The following is an 18,953-nucleotide window of genomic DNA, read 5'->3' as shown; positions in this document are numbered from 1 at the left end:
TTTCCTTATGAGTAGAATTCAATTAATTGTGATAGTTATAGAAAATCACTTCTTCATATTATTTAATTTATCAAGAGATCATTTAATTTTATAAATAACTGTTTTTATAGCACATTTATAAATGCCAAAATGAACTTTCAATTACAACCAGTATTTTAACGCAATTCGAATTAATGAGTTTACCGAAATTTAAAAAATGTGCCTGAAAGTTAGATCAAATTTTTTGTGCCATCTTTATACTTTATGATAACACTATTTTTATTTTGACATTTTCATATTTTTAATCACACAGTTCCAATAGTAATAAAATATTATTTAATAGTGAGATGCGGTTATATTATTTTCGTTATATTTATATCTGATCCGGTATCATGAATAATTATGTAAGTACAACATTTATTCCTTTTCATAATAATCATTGTTAAATGTATTAAAATAATTAGTGTTTCTTTGGTTGTTTCGCCAAAAAAAACACATTTTTAAGGAAATTAATTATATTTCGTCGATAAATAATTTGATGAAATTTTAATTGATGGTGAAAGCAAGCTTGTTTATATAACATATTTAAAATGTGATTTTATTACATAAAGGAAAAAAATGTTTGGCCTTGTCCTATGTCTTATTTTTAGTATTATTTTTGATATATAGTATCATGCGTGTAATTAGATCTTAAAATAAGAAAATTAAACTAATGCTCTGATGACTTTTTTATAATTTTTGTTAATATAATTTTTAATAATTTATACTATCAAAAGGAGTTAACTAAATATGGAACTAGTATTTTAAAATTTACATTCAAATTTAAATATTCTAATATTTTCTATCATATTACAATAAGGTTGTAATTTAAACAGGGAAATTTCAGGGGCTCATTCAATAGTGGAAACTGATACCATAGTTTGGGTGTAAAATTTAAAATATAAAAATGTAAAAGTACTTGTAACAACTTATAGATATCTTTAAAAAATTCTAATAGAAATTAAAAACTGTCTCAGAATAAAGCAAGACATTCAGAAATTTTCTAATTTTGAAAAATGTGAACTAGTTAATATATTTCATACAATTTACAAATATCAGTAGAAAAAAATCTTTATTTTCCATAGACTCCACACAAACTAACGTATTTGAGAGTTTAGAAAATAATATAATATATCTATAAATTAAGTTAAAAAAAAATATTAAAAATATCACAATTAAGTAGAACTTTCCAATTACATCGATGGCAATATATTACTATTGTTAATTATCTTCCTTATTAATTGGTTTTGTTCGTTAGTAAGAAGACTGTTAATTTCCCAAGAAAGTTACGGTGATATATATATATATATATATATATATATATAAATGATTTATAGCCAATCTGTTATTAACAATACTATTATTATTTCATATAGTACATATAATATATAATGCATCATATGCATTACATAAAGTTCGTAAAACCGCATATCTAATTTTTATAGGTAACATTAAATTAGTAGGCAATTTGTGCACAGTTCTATCTTCTCCAATCAAAAAGATATTAAGAAACCATTAAAACAATATAATTATCAAGAAAAATAAGCGGTAACTCCGGTAATAAAACTGCGAAATCAAACTGTGAAAGTAACACCTCACGAAGAGGATTATGATTGTTTTTTATGTAGTAACCATATATGAAAATGTAAGTGATAATGTCATAAGATGAATGGAATCATAAATATTAATCATGAATAAGTAATAAAACACTAATTTTTGTGTTAAATAGTGGTTATCATGAAGATCGGCATCAGTTAATTATGAGAATGTTATATAACACTTATTTGGAATATTTGAAACAATTCTTACAAATTTTAATAAATATAAATTTTCGCAGTTTACCTAAGCTAATTAATATTAATAATAATAAAACGGTTCTAGGTAATAATGTAGGTTGTTTTACTATTATTAATATTAATTAGTTAGAGTAAATTGCAAAATATCATATTAATTAAACCAAGCTCTCAAGGCAAGTGTTGTGTAGAAATTTTGTTTACACTAAAATTTATAATAAGGTTAGAAAATAGTATTTGAATTTATACAAACGATAAAAAATAAAAATATGAATATGTGATATTAATATTTAATACGGCATTCCAAGGGTGCACAAAAAAGGATTCATCCAGATGCTATTATAATAAATTAATGACGGAAAAATTTACAAGGCTATGTGGTAGAGCTTTGGTCTTTCAATTAGAAGGTTCCAAGTTCGATAGAAAAATTATAGGTATTTTTTTGCGTGTAAATTGTTTTAATACCAATGTGGAACCTATTTTGTATGAAAAGGTAAAGGTGCTCATATCCTTTAATATAAAAAAGCTGAGGGAAAAACTGTACTTACTATTAGTCCAATGTTTCACTCTTGTCAATGTACCCAACAAATGCTGCTTCTCTATAATTCTGATAATATTCGATTAAATTATACCAATATTTTATATATTTATATATTATATATAACAACTAAATATCTATAATAAATATCGAATAATTTAATGATAATTCTAAACTATACTATATATAATTTGAAGAACAAATATTTGCTCAATAACCTTATGTAAAGTTTAGTTTAAAAAAAAGCAACGTTTTAGATAGAGGCTAATCTTATTGTTAGTATTAAGGTGTCTGAGAAGGCATATCATACATTCCTGAGTAGTGTAAAAAGCAACTTCTTTAAAATGTTATTAAACTATTTATTAACTTTCCGTAGGGTAAGTTATAGTAATCGAAAATGAAAATTTTTATATATCTTTACGTTGAAAAAATGGATGTATGTGTGTGCGTGTGTGTGTGTGCGGATACAAATTTCCGTCGACGATTTCGGGAACACCGATCAACCGATATAAATAATTCAAAAAACATTCGATTTGTATTGATAAGGAGACGTGCTGATTAGTTTTTGGCGAAGGCAGGTTTAGCCGTTCCGAAGATACAGGGCAAAAAGTGCCAGAAACGGTAACTCAGTTTTTAAGAGAACATTGAACAGAACAACAGAATTCAAAAAACATTTTACATGTATTGACAAGATGAAAAATTGATCAAATTTTCATGAAGGCAGGTCTAGCGGTTTCGGAGATCTAATGAAAAAAGTAAAAAAATGCCATTTGGCGGTCAAAAATGATCATTAGACATATGCCCATCAAATTATCAGATACTTTATAGAGATTTTAATAATGAGTATGTTTGCTTTCCTATGGGTTCCATACCAATGTTTATTCGTTAGACGGCGACACGGCGCTTACGCGTTTTGACATTTTGTCTCTATGCAGTTAAAGCAGTACGATTGCTTTGAAAAAAAGTTCAGAATTTCCAAAATATGTCAAAATCAAATGTCAAGACATTTTTTTTATTTTTTTTTTTTTCAAAAAAAGTAATTTTTTATCAAATTCATTGTTTCTCAAATATCTAATTTTTTCGAAGTAAAATTTTTTCAAAAATGTTTTTCGTTTTTAAAAAAATAATTATAATTGGTACGGTATTAAGGCTAGATGCCATGCGCCCCACTAGTTTCATCTTTCCTAATTCTCTAATACTTAATGGTAATTTGTTGAATAGCATAATGCTGATCTTAATAATCTATCTAAAGTGTTGAATAAATGAGGAAGTTAGTTTTATGGGCCGATTCTGCCGTAAAATAAACCATTGTTATAGCAAGGATATGTTATGATCCAGTTTTTATATAAAATGCTACTAAATACTGTCAAAATGTCATGCTGTGTGTTCAGGCGTTTTACACATGAAATGCAACTTCATTCATATGTTATCAAGCCATATCTCAAAGATCCAGTTATCATAACATCGTTTTTTTTTTACATTTGTGCGTTGTCTATATTAGGTTTTTTAACCACATTGGATTTTGACAGTTTTTAGTGCCACTTTATATAAAAACTGCCACATAACATATCTTTGCCTTTGGTCTAATTTAGGAGCAAAATCGGCCCTTTAATGTGGGACCTTTAATAAGTATATGTCTTGTGTTGAAATGATTAGATTTGGAATTTGAACTAAAATTAAATAGATTAGGAGAAAAATGCAAGGAACAGTTAAGATCCTGTGCTCATCGAAAAAAGGTCGACAATATGTAGTAGACGTTTGTTTTCATTTTTATTGCGTGTTAAACGCCAATTGGCTTTAAACATCGAGTTTGAATTTGTTTTCAATTTCAACTATCGACTGCGAATAAATGGATTTCACGCAATTTATGAATGGCTTGTTCCGGAATGCAAAGTTAAGTGCATTTACTCAAACGGGTCATACTTAATGAGAAAATATATGGCTATGTGTGCCAGTGCCATCGTATTACGACGTTAGGCAATATTTGCGCAAATCAGTCATTTTTAAATGCAAGAAGACTGCCTGTTGCATTCATTATCTGCTTGTCAGAAGCAATAAAGATAAACTATAAATTTTTATTATATCATTGAATTAGGTAAATAGTGAATTACACACCTTTCATCAAATTTTTACCAGTAGTTGTTGACATTGAAAACAAATACCTTTGCATTCAGTTAAATTGTCATTATCTTTACAATATTTGTATTCTTATTCATATCTAATTTAAACAATAACTGTAAAAATCACTGATTTGAATACTTTTGCATATAATCTCTTATAGAAAATATTTAAATTAATATCAATGAATTAACAATAATTGAATATTTATATTAATATTCTTCTATTTATACAGGTTTATGACGTACTACAATAGTTTTATATACTAACATTGCAAAACTTTTTTTCAGTTTTTTTATAGTTCAGTTAAAACTAAACTAAACTATATGCAAAAGATTGGCAAATTTCTTAAAATGATGTATAGAATTGCACTTTGACACAAATTTAGGAAATTAACAGTGCAAATGAAAGCAATAGTATAATTACAATAGGAGCTACTTAATAAGCTATTATCAATGGTTATTTTACGAATATTAACCCTTTCCACTCGCTAATTCCAGAATTAGTAGGTATTTTGCCGACGGAGCGGCAGCATCCGAGTGGAAAGGGTTAATACTATTAATCGTAAATAAATTTAAAAATATTTGGTAAGCAAGAATGTTTAAAAATTTACTTATTTTCAAGTAGTAAATTAAAATATATTGTAAAGCTTGAATCGGCGAATTTTTATTTTCGTGTAGCTAACAATCTTTGGTTGCGATTCAATTTCGGTTGAAAACCGAAAATTTTAACATTTAAGATAAAACTTTTAAAGATTTAATCTTGTAAGGTTTAATGACTTTATTCACTATAATTTTAAGATTTACACATATCCAAACAATTATGTGCATGGGAATAAAAACAGACATTAAAATCGTATAAAAATCTCATGTGAGATGAATTAAGTTCTGTTACACAAGAAGATAACGAAGGTTGAATCAAATGTTCACAGTGCTATATGCTTTTTATGTTAAATATGTTGAAATTCATATTACTTTACAGTCAAGGCCCTGAAATCGTGGAAAAGGTTGAAAAATAATAATTGTTCATAAGAATCCAAGAAAACAAAAGAAGGGGATTAATTAATTAATTAATTATATTATTACTGCTATGTTGTTTAAATTCATCGTTCGCAATTAGCAACAGATTAGTTCTGCACTTTTATGTTGTTATACTTTTAAAGAATAATTTTATTTTAATTGGTTTTACTTATAAATTAAATTAAAATTAAACATACGTAAATCATTTTTTTATTTATAGAAAAACATTATGAAATTAAAAATGTGATTTTTTTATTTTTGCTGAGAGTTTTTATTCGTCACCAAGTATATTATAAATAATAGAAATTCATTAATACATTGTCAAATCTTTATTTCAAATTCATGAAATTTTATGCCTGTGTACATATAATATACGAGTTATTGACCTTTATTACTTTATACTGATATTAAAATAATACTATTAATTTTTCGATATAGTATAGGTATATGATTAATTTTTTTAAATAATAAAAAAACTAAATCTGTATAAATAATTTATTTCCCAAGCTTCTACTTTTCAATTTACTAAAAAATACATATTAGCAATTTCCTTGGGCTTCGCAACTTTGAATTAATATGAATTTATATTCAATAAATCATTTTGTGTAGACATTCAACATTAATTACTCCAACTTAATGGAATATTACATCAATTTGTTTCAAGTATAAGATTACAAGATAATCTATATTAAAAGTTTGAAAGTTACTTAACATTGATCGGACATAGCATCTTACATTGTTTGAAATAAATATCATCTAACAATGCCAGATGTTGTAAACATTTCGGAAATGAAAATGGTAATTGAAATATAAATAAATAAGAATTCAGTATATTTCAGATATTACTTAGCTTCTAATTCCATTTATAGGCCAAAATAGGTTTAAAAATTTATTAAATATAAAATTTATTATTTACCTTATATTAGCACACATTAATATTTAATATAAAAGTAACACTTTGTATAAAATATATAAATTTCATAAAATTTTAATATTATTAATTTGTACATATATTTATTAATTTAATTATGAATTAATTTTTTTTTTTTCAATCATATTTAATTAATTCAAGTGATATACCTTCTTTGATTAAGGCAAAAACCTTTTTAGAGCTAACTTTATATAAACTTTTAGTAAAGCATAGTATTATATATATTATTAATAATAATTTTATTAAACAAATAAAATAAAATTAGCAAATATTTTTTTAAAATTAGCAAAGATTTTTCACATATCACTCATATGTTGCAAAATATGCAGAATTTTTTATATGAAATATTTGTTGAAACTATTAAGGTTATTCATGTTTTGTAATCTTATACTTCTTCACTTATGTAATCCATAGTAATAATTGCATTGATTTTTTTTTTAAAAATAGTTAAAAATTGTAGACCAATTTTTCTGGTTTTTTCCTCCTGCAAACTATTAATATTATTAACAATTTTGTACAGCCTCCATATAAAATTGGAATAACAACATTGACCTCTTCTTGTGAATCATCTTAACGCTTCTAGATTCTTTCACAATTTAAATCACGATTTGCTTTTTTGGAGTCATGCAGTGCCATAAAAACAATTGTATATGACTGTAACAAAATTGGCATGCATCAAGGATTATGAATCAATTAACATTAAAGATTTGATAAAAAATCTTGTATACTGTGTGATATATGATTGCATTTAATAGTACATCAACGATTCTTGTGTAGTAGTAAGAAATATATACAAAAAATGTGTCGACATATATGGAATGTAGACATAGACGACTGCGGATATAAAAATTATTTATTTCAGTGCTTTTAAATAGTTTCAATAATTTATCATTTGGCTGAAGTTTTTCTAATTATAGTAGATACCTAAAATATTTACAAATAAAATAGTTTTTGTTCTGATTCAAATTCAAAATTTTAAACTCTGTTGAAAATTATTATGATGTTTTTATATCAATGTAGTTTCATTAAAAATATATAGAACTAATATTACAAATATAATATAATATCAATATTAATATATAAACTAGTTGGTTTGGTATTTAGCCTTGAGGCAAATTACATGAACTTCCCGATATGTGTAAATAATCGACTTAATCAAAAAAAAAGTGTAAATAATATACTTCATCAATCCTACTTTAAAAAAAACGATAATAATTTTAGCAAAGTTTGACGAATTTTTAAAATTAAACTACTTGTTGTAAGGCCGTAATATTACAGTAAGTTCTATAAGACCATGATGTATATCGCAAAAAAAAGTTCCATGAAAAAAGGCTTAAATTTTTTTTTAACAGTTAATTACAAGAAAACGGCTCGGTAGATTTTCACCTAAAATTAATCAGCATCATTCCCAACTAATATCTTTCGAACAGTTTTTGATTTTTCAAAATCGGTTCGGTAGGATGAGCTTAAATGTCGACGAAAATTTAACACTTTTTTTCAACAGTTAATTACAAGAAAACGGCTCGGTAGATTTTCACCTAAAATTAATCAGCATCATTCCCAAATGATATCTTTCGAACAGTTTTTGATTTTTCAAAATCGGTTCGGTAGGATGAGCTTAAATGTGGACGAAAATTTAACACTTTTTTTCAACAGTTAATTACAAGAAAACGGCTCGGTAGATTTTCACCTAAAATTAATCAGTACCATTCCCAACTAATATCTTTCGAACAGTTTTTGATATTTTAAAATCGGTTCGGTAGGATGAGCTTAAATGTCGACGAAAATTTAACACTTTTTTTCAACAGTTAATTACAAGAAAACGGCTCGGTAGATTTTCACCTAAAATTAATCAGTACCATTCCCAACTAATATCTTTCGAACAGTTTTTGATATTTTAAAATCGGTTCGGTAGGATGAGCTTGAATGTCGACGAAAATTTAACACTTTTTTTCAACAGTTAATTACAAGAAAACGGCTCGGTAGATTTTCACCTAAAATTAATCAGTACCATTCCCAACTAATATCTTTCGAACAGTTTTTGATTTTTTAAAATCGTTCGGTAGGATGAGCTTAAATGTGGATGAAAAGTTTTTTTCAAATTACAAAGAAACGGCTTGGCAGATCGTTGCACAAAACTGACAAACGATAGTCCTCACCGAAATACATCAAATGGCTTTTAAATTTCTAAAATCGGTTCAGGCGTTTTTGAGAAAACGTCGATCAAAAGTCTAATTTTGACAAATGCCAAAAAGACCATACTGATTTTTGCAAACTTTGACGAATTTTTAAAGCTGAACCAGTTGTCGTAGGGCCGTAATATTTTAGTATGATCTAGAAGACTATGGTATCTATCGTCAAAAAAATAATCATAAAAATCGTCGAAATTTTTTCTTTAAAAACTTTATTACAAGAAAACGGCCCGGCCGATCTCCACCAAAAACTAATCAGCACGATTCCCAACCAATATCTTTCGAACGGTTTTTGAATTTTCAAAATCGATTTATAACTGCGGGCTAAAACGTGGACGAAAGAGTTTTCACTTCTCTGTTATTTACGAAGAAACGGTTTGGCCGATCGTCGCACAAAACTGACAAACAATAGTCCTCATCGAGATACATCGAATGGCTTTTAAATTTTTGAAATCGGTCCAGCCGTTTTTGAGAAAACGGCGATTTACGGCAAAAAATCTGTTGGTGCACACGCACACACACACACACACACACACACACACACACACACACACACACACACATACTTTTTCCAAATTTGGTCTCATTCGATTCAGAATGGCTTGAAACGTCGAGAAAACATAAAATTAGCGAATCGGATTTTTTGATGAAAACATAAACTTCTCCTTCGGGAAGTTAATAATATAAAATTAATATTACAAAATCGGAAACTGAGGCAAAAAAGACGAAAATTGAATCACTTTAAGTGAATTTTAAAAGTACAGGGTCGGTTTTACTATTTAATATAATTTTTAAAGCAATCAATACTGAAATTTTTAATTACTTTTTTATATGAAACCACCCCTTTTCAGTTAGATAAGGTGGAACTAGATAAAATTTACTACATTTCCTCTCCTTACTTACATTTGAGTTATATACACTACTATATAAAAGTTTTGAATGAAATGATTTTGAGTTCGATATTTCATTCTTTAGCAATAAATAGAAAATTTGGGACATTTTTTTGGTTTTTGTCAAATAACTCAAAAATTTTATATGAAACCACGCCTTTTCAGTTAGATAGGGTAAAACTAGAAAATTTTCAATTATTAACATCGAGTAAAATTATTTAAAATCAAATTATTTGGAATTTGTAATGTGAAATAAAATAATACTGAAAAAATAAAAATTACAATAAAAAATTGATGATAATAATAATAATAGATAAATAAGGTTTATCATATTCGCAAATCAAAATAGAAGATAAACTAATATTATTTGTTGCTGTGATTTGGAGTCAAAGAAAAATAGTAGCTATAAATATATTAAAAATTAAAATTGATAATAATAAAAATAATATTGATAGTAATTAGTAATCGTTTATATTTTTTATGTACAAGTATCTAAAAATAGAACTGTCATTTTCCTTCTAATTTCTTCAATAAACTTCAAAATATGCTTCTAAATGTTTTAAATTCAATTCTAGAGATCGATCAGATATAGATGTATAAACTTACCGACAATAAAAGATTAAACCTTTTTTTGAAATTGAATTTTTTGCAAAAAATCTGGTTTCCAATTAAGTTGCAATCGCAAACTTGTGAGTTCATTGTGAGTTACGACAATTTCTTAACCTTTAAGTAAAGAAAATTTCAAAACTTTATCCGCCGACGAAGTTCCTGTGAACTATTCGAATCAAGTTTTTAATTGAATTGACTTTGCACAACTTTCGGACATTCGAGTATTAATGACAGATAATTGCATTGCCAGAAACACTATTACTACACTTTCGCGTAATTATTAGGTTTTATTACGGTTCATCCGATTGTAAATCGTAAATTCACCTTTTTAGTGAGAGTGCTGGTGGAAATGAAGCGTAATAGATTAAAAAGACATATTTACGATTCCAGGATATTAGTTGACAAGAAGAACATAGGGCTCATAAGAGTTCGAAAAAACTTTTCATAGTGATAGATTTGATAGTCAAAACCAACAAATTCAAATGCATGGTTTTAAGTATATTTGTTAAAATATTGTTTCACTAAATTGATTGTATTTATAGGACTTCAGAAATAAAATTTAACTATATTTCGTGTTTGCTAAGCAAACTGTTCAAATAAATCGAAGTGTTTAATCAAAAGTTCAAAATAGTACATCAAATTTAATCTTTTAAATTTAATATAGTGAGTATTCATTATAAACAATATAAACAGTTTCCTTAATAATTAAATTTCCTTAATTTTACTCAAATTATCATAGATTCTGATTTCTTGTAAACCACCAGCATTTGATAATTTCTCATTACACCAGCCATCCACCTGGATTTTTGCTTTATTTTACCCAAATTATCATAGATGCTGATTTCTTATAAACCACAAGCGTTTGATAATTTCTCATTACACCAGCCATCCACCTGGAGATTTACTTTATTTTACCCAAACTATCATAGATGCTGATACCTTATAGACCACCAGCATTTGATAATTTCTCATTACACCGGCCATCCTCTTGGACATTGGCTTTATTTCACTCAAATTATTATAGATTCTGATTTCTTATAAACCACCAGCATTTGATAATTTTTTTTAACACCAACCATCTACCGAAATATTTGCTGTATTTTACCCAAATTATCATAGATGCTGATTTGTTATAAACCACCAGCATTTGATAATTTCTCGTTACACCAGCCTGTTCGTTCCACCTGCATATTTGCTTTATTTTACCCAAACTATCATAGATGTTGATTTCTTATAAATCACCATCGTTTGATAATTTCTCGTTACACCAGCCATCCACCTGCATATTTGCTTTATTTTACCCAAATCATATTTGTTGATTTCTTATAAATCACCATCGTTTGATAATTTCTCATTATTTTACCCAAACTATCATAGATGATGATTTCTTATAAACCACCAGGACTTGATAATTTCTCCTTACACCAGCCATCCGCCAGGATATTTGCTTCATTTTACCCAAATTATCAAAGATGCTGATTTCTTATAAACCACTAGCATTTGATAATTTCTCATTACACCAGCCATCCACCTGGACATTTGCTTTATTTTACCCAAATTATCATAGATGCTGATATTTTTTATAAATCACCAGAATTTGGTAATTTCTCATTACACCAGCCACCAACTTGGAGATCTATGATCTTTTGTTCCGTTCAGAAAAGTTTGTAATCGCCTCTCTGAAATTCGTTTATATATTTTTATATTTATAATGTTGAATTTAATTGCCTTCTATGTTGTTAAGTATTATGAAATTTTGATGCGGGCCCGATTCATTTTATTTATAATGGTTTAAAATGTTATTATTTGCAGGCCTTGCGGTCGCTTAAATAATTATCTTAATTATTCAGTCCAATAAGTTTGAAAAGATGTTGTAAAATTAAGATTGGTTTTCTAGACATTTATAATGGTAATAAAGTATTAAAATCGAAAGTATTATGAATCATGAAATAAAGAATTATTATTCATGATATATATAAATTTTTAATGAACAGCAATTAGAACTTATGGCTGTTGTGATGATCTACTTCAGTTCCTATAGATATCGACTTCCCGTACCAGGTTCTATTCCCTTCTTGGACAGCATGATATCAAGCAGTAGTGATATCAGTTTTCACTTGAAAATGTAGACCTAAATAAATAAGTCAAAATAGGATTTAGTGCATTTCTGAAATAGGGTAGGGTGGGGCACAAAGGTTGAATTTGGCTTTGAGCTATTATATTGAGAAAACCAAACCAATTATATCACAACAAATAACACATATCAAACAAACAACTATCTGACGAAGTTCAATAAAGCTTTCAGCCATCATGGTTTAAATGGGTTTATTTGTTATTTTTCAAAACATTATCACGTGGTCCTTTTTACCTCATGGGCGAGGTATAACGAGACCAATATCTTACTTTTGTTTTTAAAGGCATTTTACGAAACATTATTCAACCTATGCAAAATATAAATAGAGTATGGTGCGGCACAAAGGTTGAATTTGACGTTGAGCGATTATATTGAGAGAACCAAACCAATTATATCACAACAAATAACACATATCAAACAAACAACTATCTGACTATGATCAGTAAAACTGCTAACAAATTCATCATTGTAGAAATGTGCATTTTTGCTGTTTTTCAAAAATTTGTCACCTGGTTCTTTTTACACTTTAGGCGAGGTAACATGAGACAGCAAACAGGTCCAATATCCTATTTTTAATTTTAAAGAGATCTTACGAAATCATAGCTACATTATTCAGCAAATGCAAAATATAAATTTCTTGGGTGAATTTTTTTACAAACTTAACACTGTATACAGCCTATCTGGTATTTTGTCACAAATATTCATCAGCAGAGTTGGAATAACTATTTATTTAATTTATCTTTCATAAAATTGTGTTTTTTTTACTTCATTTACTTTTTTATTTACTGTTCGTTATTGCTTACACCTTTTCTAGGGTAAAGGTTCAATTGGTCTTTTTTGCCCCACTCACGAGTAAGTTTTTGTAGAGATTATACAAAAAAGACAATTGAAATTTTTGTTTCTTTTATTGTTTATTTGTTGACTGAATTTTGAGGGACCAATTTTAAAATACTTTAATTATAACTGTATATATTTATTTTATATTAATTACAAGTTATAAGTTTATTTACAATAATTTTAATATGTTGTTTTTGATAACGTATTGATTGACATGATTTATTGTGTGATTTTCGATTGATGTTTTTTGTTTTTTATCAGTATAATTCGCACCATTTGATATGGCGTGAACACATTTTATAAGTTATCTTTACACTTTTATTTTATTTGATTGTATATATTTATTTAGTGCACCATATATCCTTTTTTTAACTTCCCGAAGGAGAAGTTTATGTTTTCATCAAAAAATCCGATTCGCTAATTTTATGTTTTCTCGACGTTTCAAGCCATTCTGAATCGAATGAGACCAAATTTGGAAAAAGTATGTGTGTGTGTGTGTGTGTGTGTGTGTGTGCGTGTGCACCAACAGATTTTTTGCCGTAAATCGCCGTTTTCTCAAAAGCGGCTGGACCAATTTCAATAATTTAAAAGCCATTCGATGTATCTCGATGAGGACTATTGTTTGTCAGTTTTGTGCGACGATCGGCCAAACCGTTTCTCCGTAAATAGCAGAGAAGTGAAAACTCTTTCGTCCACGTTTTAGCCCGCAGTTATGAATCGATTTTGAAAATTCAAAAACCGTTCGAAAGATATTGGTTGGGAATCGTGCTGATTAGTTTTTGGTAGAGATCGGCCGGGCCGTTTTCTTGTAATAAAGTTTTTAAACAAAAAATTTCGACGATTTTTATGATTATTTTTTTGACGATAGATACCATAGTCTTCTAGATCATACTAAAATATTACGGCCCTACGACAACTGGTTCAGCTTTAAAAATTCTTCAAAGTTTGCAAAAATCAGTATGGTCTTTTTGGCATTTGTCAAAATTAGACTTTTGATCGACGTTTTCTCAAAAACGCCTGAACCGATTTTAGAAATTTAAAAGCCATTTGATGTATTTCGGTGAGGACTATCGTTTGTCAGTTTTGTGCAACGATCTGCCAAGCCGTTTCTTTGTAATTTGAAAAAAAGTGTTGAACTTTTCGTCCACATTTAAGCTCATCCTACCGAACCGATTTTGAAAAATCAAAAACTGTTCGAAAGATATTAGTTGGGAATGATGCTGATTAATTTTAGGTGAAAATCTACCGAGCCGTTTTCTTGTAATTAACTGTTGAAAAAAAGTGTTAAATTTTCGTCCACATTTAAGCTCATTCTACCGAACCGATTTTAAAAAATCAAAAACTGTTCGAAAGATATCATTTGGGAATGATGCTGATTAATTTTAGGTGAAAATCTACCGAGCCGTTTTCTTGTAATTAAATGTTGAAAAAAAAGTGTTAAATTTTCGTCCACATTTAAGCTCATCCTACCGAACCGATTTTGAAAAATCAAAAACTGTTCGAAAGATATCATTTGGGAATGATGCTGATTAATTTTAGGTGAAAATCTACCGAGCCGTTTTCTTGTAATTAAATGTTGAAAAAAAGTGTTAAATTTTCGTCCACATTTAAGCTTATCCTACCGAACCGATTTTGAAAAATCAAAAACTGTTCGAAAGATATCATTTGGGAATGATGCTGATTAATTTTAGGTGAAAATCTACCGAGCCGTTTTCTTGTAATTAAATGTTGAAAAAAAGTGTTAAATTTTCGTCCACATTTAAGCTCATCCTACCGAACCGATTTTGAAAAATCAAAAACTGTTCGAAAGATATCATTTGGGAATGATGCTGATTAATTTTAGGTGAAAATCTACCGAGCCGTTTTCTTGTAATTAACTGTTAAAAAAAATTTAAGCCTTTTTTCATGGAACTTTTTTTGGCGATATACATCATGGTCTTATAGAACTTACTGTAATATTACGGCCTTACGACAAGTAGTTTAATTTTAAAAATTGGTCAAACTTTGCTAAAATTATTATCGTTTTTTTTAAAGTAGGATTGATGAAGTATATTATTTACACTTTTTTTTGATTAAGTCGATTATTTACACATATCGGGAAGTTCATGTAATTTGCCTCAAGGCTAAATACCAAACCAACTAGTTTGTCAATAATGTTATAAAGTTGGTTGAAAGGAAAATTTTTTTCTTTACTATTTTCCTTCATAGTTTTTGCCTACGCTTTTCCCATTTTTGGTACTCCATAATGGCGTGCTCAACATCCGCCTCAGTCACTCCACCCAAGCAATAGCAATTAGGATCTGTATTGATCCCAATTGATAATTTAAAAACTTAAAATAACAAAACGTTATTCAATTGTTTTATAAAATCTATTGTTAATTTTAAGTAAGTTAAGTACGTTATTAACGTATACGTACATAAAAATTACATTAAGGTAAAGAACAGTGCTCACAACCAAAAAAAAAACTAACAACGAAAAGATTACGTTTTTATTCTGGATTTTCAAACATTACCCTTCATCTCCCGATAGCTACGTCATAAAAATCAAGATGAAGGCTGGTTATACATCTTTTTCCCTCTACTTTCAAATATTGTTGTTAAAAGAATTGTAACTCTGCTTGTTTTTTGAGATATCGGTGGTGGAACTTGTTACCTGCAGACTTTTAAGCCCTGCTTTACCCTATATTATATTGCTATTAGAACTATCTAATAATCTTCCTCATAAAGAGGATGGATATCCAGCGGGTTGCCTTTTGATAATGCTAGGAATTACATCAAAACAGCTTGTAGTACATTGTGAATAGTTCTGATTGCTGTTAAAAAATAACGCAATAAAATAATTAATACCAATTTACCTCGTTTTGTTTATTTAATTACGCAGTTATGTTATCATAAGCGTTCGTTGACCTAGAGATGCAAGTGTTTCATTTACTACGATTTAGATCATGACAACCCATAAAAGCGAAACCGTTTACCTAGTTACTCGTTCACTTCCGAACGACGCGAGAAAAACAAGTACCAGGTGTCGAGAGCCAGTTTTGCAATACTAGTTATTTTTAAATAGTTTGCATATGTCAAAACAAATATGTATAAATAAAGTAATACATAGTTGCATACATGTTTTGCTACTACATTTTTATATAGTTCATTATCTCAAAACAAATTGAATTGGGTAAGTTCATTTGCGGTTGTGGAATGTGAATTGATTTCGTGCCGGAATACTCCTAGATTGGATCAAAGATTGATTTAAGTGTAATGAGCAAAAATAATGCAGAACATGTATCAACATCCTTGGTTATGCAAGGGAAAAGTCAAAGGTCAAAATGTAATTGAAAAAACTTAAATAATTACACTTTGTTTAATTCTGATAATATGAAAAAATCGAGATGTATTAATTATAATTAAAACTAGATTTGTACAGTTTTTAGAATTTTCTTTAAGTCTATCTAAAAAATGTTTCAAGAATTTAAAAAATCATGCTACATATCATGATTTTATAATAAATATTGTTATATTTATTAATTTTCTTAAGAAGTAAAATACAACATGAATTATATGATTTTTTTCATCATAACTAACAAGTCAATGCTATCTAACGCAATCCATTTTTTGTAAGATATCCTCATCCTCTGAGCAGTTTTCTGCACTACTTCCAGACCAGTGCATTATTTTTTGCAAAAATTTTATATTTGCGATTACTTGCTTTTAGAAAAATGATTGCATATTTAACACATGCAAAGTTGTCTTTATAAAAATTTTATGCTCATTTTATTTAAAGAATCTTTGTTTAAGAAATCGGATGATCCTAGATTTTTTTTCGATAGAAGGAACGCGCTCGGATAACTAATATTAAATTACTCATCTTTTGCACTAGTTTCTTCACATTTATTGAGCTATTGTACGGCGATTTTACTAATTTTAGATTAGGTAAAGTTTAATTATCATAGGTTTTACTATATTTCTTATGTTATTAGGGTTTTGCTCAATTCCCAAACCGTGTTATAGCGAACCCGTGCTTTAAAAGTACAGTGTTATGAAGGGGATGATCTCCATTCTTAAACCACCTTATAGAGGTACCGTGTTATGCGGGGGTTACATGTGCTAGTATCAGCCTTACTGATAAGAACTTTTTTGGAAAAGGTACTTTGGTCTTTCTCACTTCCATGATTAGTTTCTAATATTGTAAGTAATATAATTAATCTAATCAATTTTCTCCAATATTTTTCGCTTACTTTGAAAAATACGTTTTGGACATGACAAATTTAATGAATATTTCACCTTCCCTTTTCCATAACTTTATTTATATTGCTCTAAAAGAGAAATAGTTTGCAATGAATAGACCAAAAGACAGGATTTTAAATTGTATTGAATTTAAAATTGGTTAATACTTACATTTATTGTTGGGAATTACTGTAAGAAATTGAAAGTATTTATCTTACATTGCAGTTTTTGAGTCGTCATAATTCCTATTTCTATTTATTCCTGGTTCTTTGAGTCAGCATATTTTGCTATTGTTAGGTGTCTCAGATTACATCTTGCTACATATCATGCAATTATCAAAGAAAGTGTTAGGAATGTTTCTCAATGTATAATAGATAGTAATAATAAAAGTGTGATTTAAAAAAATATTGCAAAATATGCTAGTACTTTTCATATTTGCATTAGATATTATTTGAGTGTGCTACAAATTCAAGTATTTATAATCCTTGAATTCAAGACGTAATAAGAAACAAATACTAAAACAACCACTTAAAGAATTTTTTACACGATTAGTTGAACAAAGAAAAAAATATTTGGAGATAAATGAATTACGAAAGCAATAGTGTGAGACAAGATATTTTACTACTGCTACATGATGATTGTAATAAATAATTGTCTGCCCAAAGACAGGCCCTTAGTGTGAAAGCATCACAAATCAATGATTTCCTCTAGCTTGTTTATTATTCCCATTACCATTATTCACTTTTCGTAGGGTAAGTTATAATAATCGCAAAAAAAACGAAAATGAAAATTTTTACGTTTCAGAGGTTTCTGAATATTTTGGCACACCTTAGAAAAAATGGATGTATGTGTGTGTACGTGGTCTGTTCAAAAAGTACCCGGAATTTTCGTTTTTTCAAAAAAATATTTATTTATTCGTCTACATTAATGTGGTCCCCTTCAAAGTAGTCCCCCCCAGATATAATACACTTATGCCAGCGTTTTTTCCAATTTTCGAAGCACCCTTGATATTCACTTTTTGATATGTCCTTGAGCACTCTCAGCGATTTTCTTCAATCGAGGAAAACCGCCGTCCTTTCATGGGTCTCTTCAACTTTGGGAATAGGAAAAAGTCACACGGAGCCATATCTGGTGAATTTTTGCACTTTGCAACACTTTATTTCATTTTTTACACAAAATTTAATACAAATTCTTTGACTTTTCAATTCTTCCATTGTAAAAATCGCCGAGCTCAGAAAAACACGTCGAACCTTAGCGACTACCACAGACAAAGTAAACAGTGAATATAGCTGAAAATTTCATCATACTTTAGGGGCATGTATACCAACACAATAAAAAAAAAATTTTGACAATCAGACACTCCAGACCCGCGAAATTTAATTATTAGTAATTCCGGGTACTTTTTTGAACAGACCACGTATGTGTGTGCGTGCGTGTGTATGTGTGTTCGGATACAAATTTTCGTCGACGATTTCGGGAACACGGATGAAGCGATTTGAATAACTCAAAAAACATTCGATTTGTATTGATAAGGAGACGTGCTGATTAGTTTTTGGCGAAGGCAGATCTAGCCGTTCTGAAGATATGGGGCAAAAAGTGCCAATAACGGTAACTCAGTTTTTAGCAGAACGGAGCGTCCGATTAATTTGAAAA

The 18,953-nt window shown here is 28.5% G+C and overlaps 1 protein-coding gene across 1 annotated transcript in view; it reads left to right on the top strand.

The window, feature by feature from the left end:
• The window catches only part of LOC113384613 (loricrin-like), a 47,978-nt gene that overhangs the window by 1,226 nt on the left and 27,799 nt on the right, over nt 1-18,953 (top strand). The window lies entirely within an intron of this gene.

The sequence above is a fragment of the Ctenocephalides felis genome, unplaced genomic scaffold, assembly GCF_003426905.1.
Source record: "Ctenocephalides felis isolate EL2017-DRISC unplaced genomic scaffold, ASM342690v1 CF-g0.4_SCAFFOLD_00845, whole genome shotgun sequence".
Lineage (NCBI taxonomy): Eukaryota > Metazoa > Arthropoda > Insecta > Siphonaptera > Pulicidae > Ctenocephalides > Ctenocephalides felis.
This window is presented reverse-complemented; position numbering and strand designations above follow the sequence as displayed.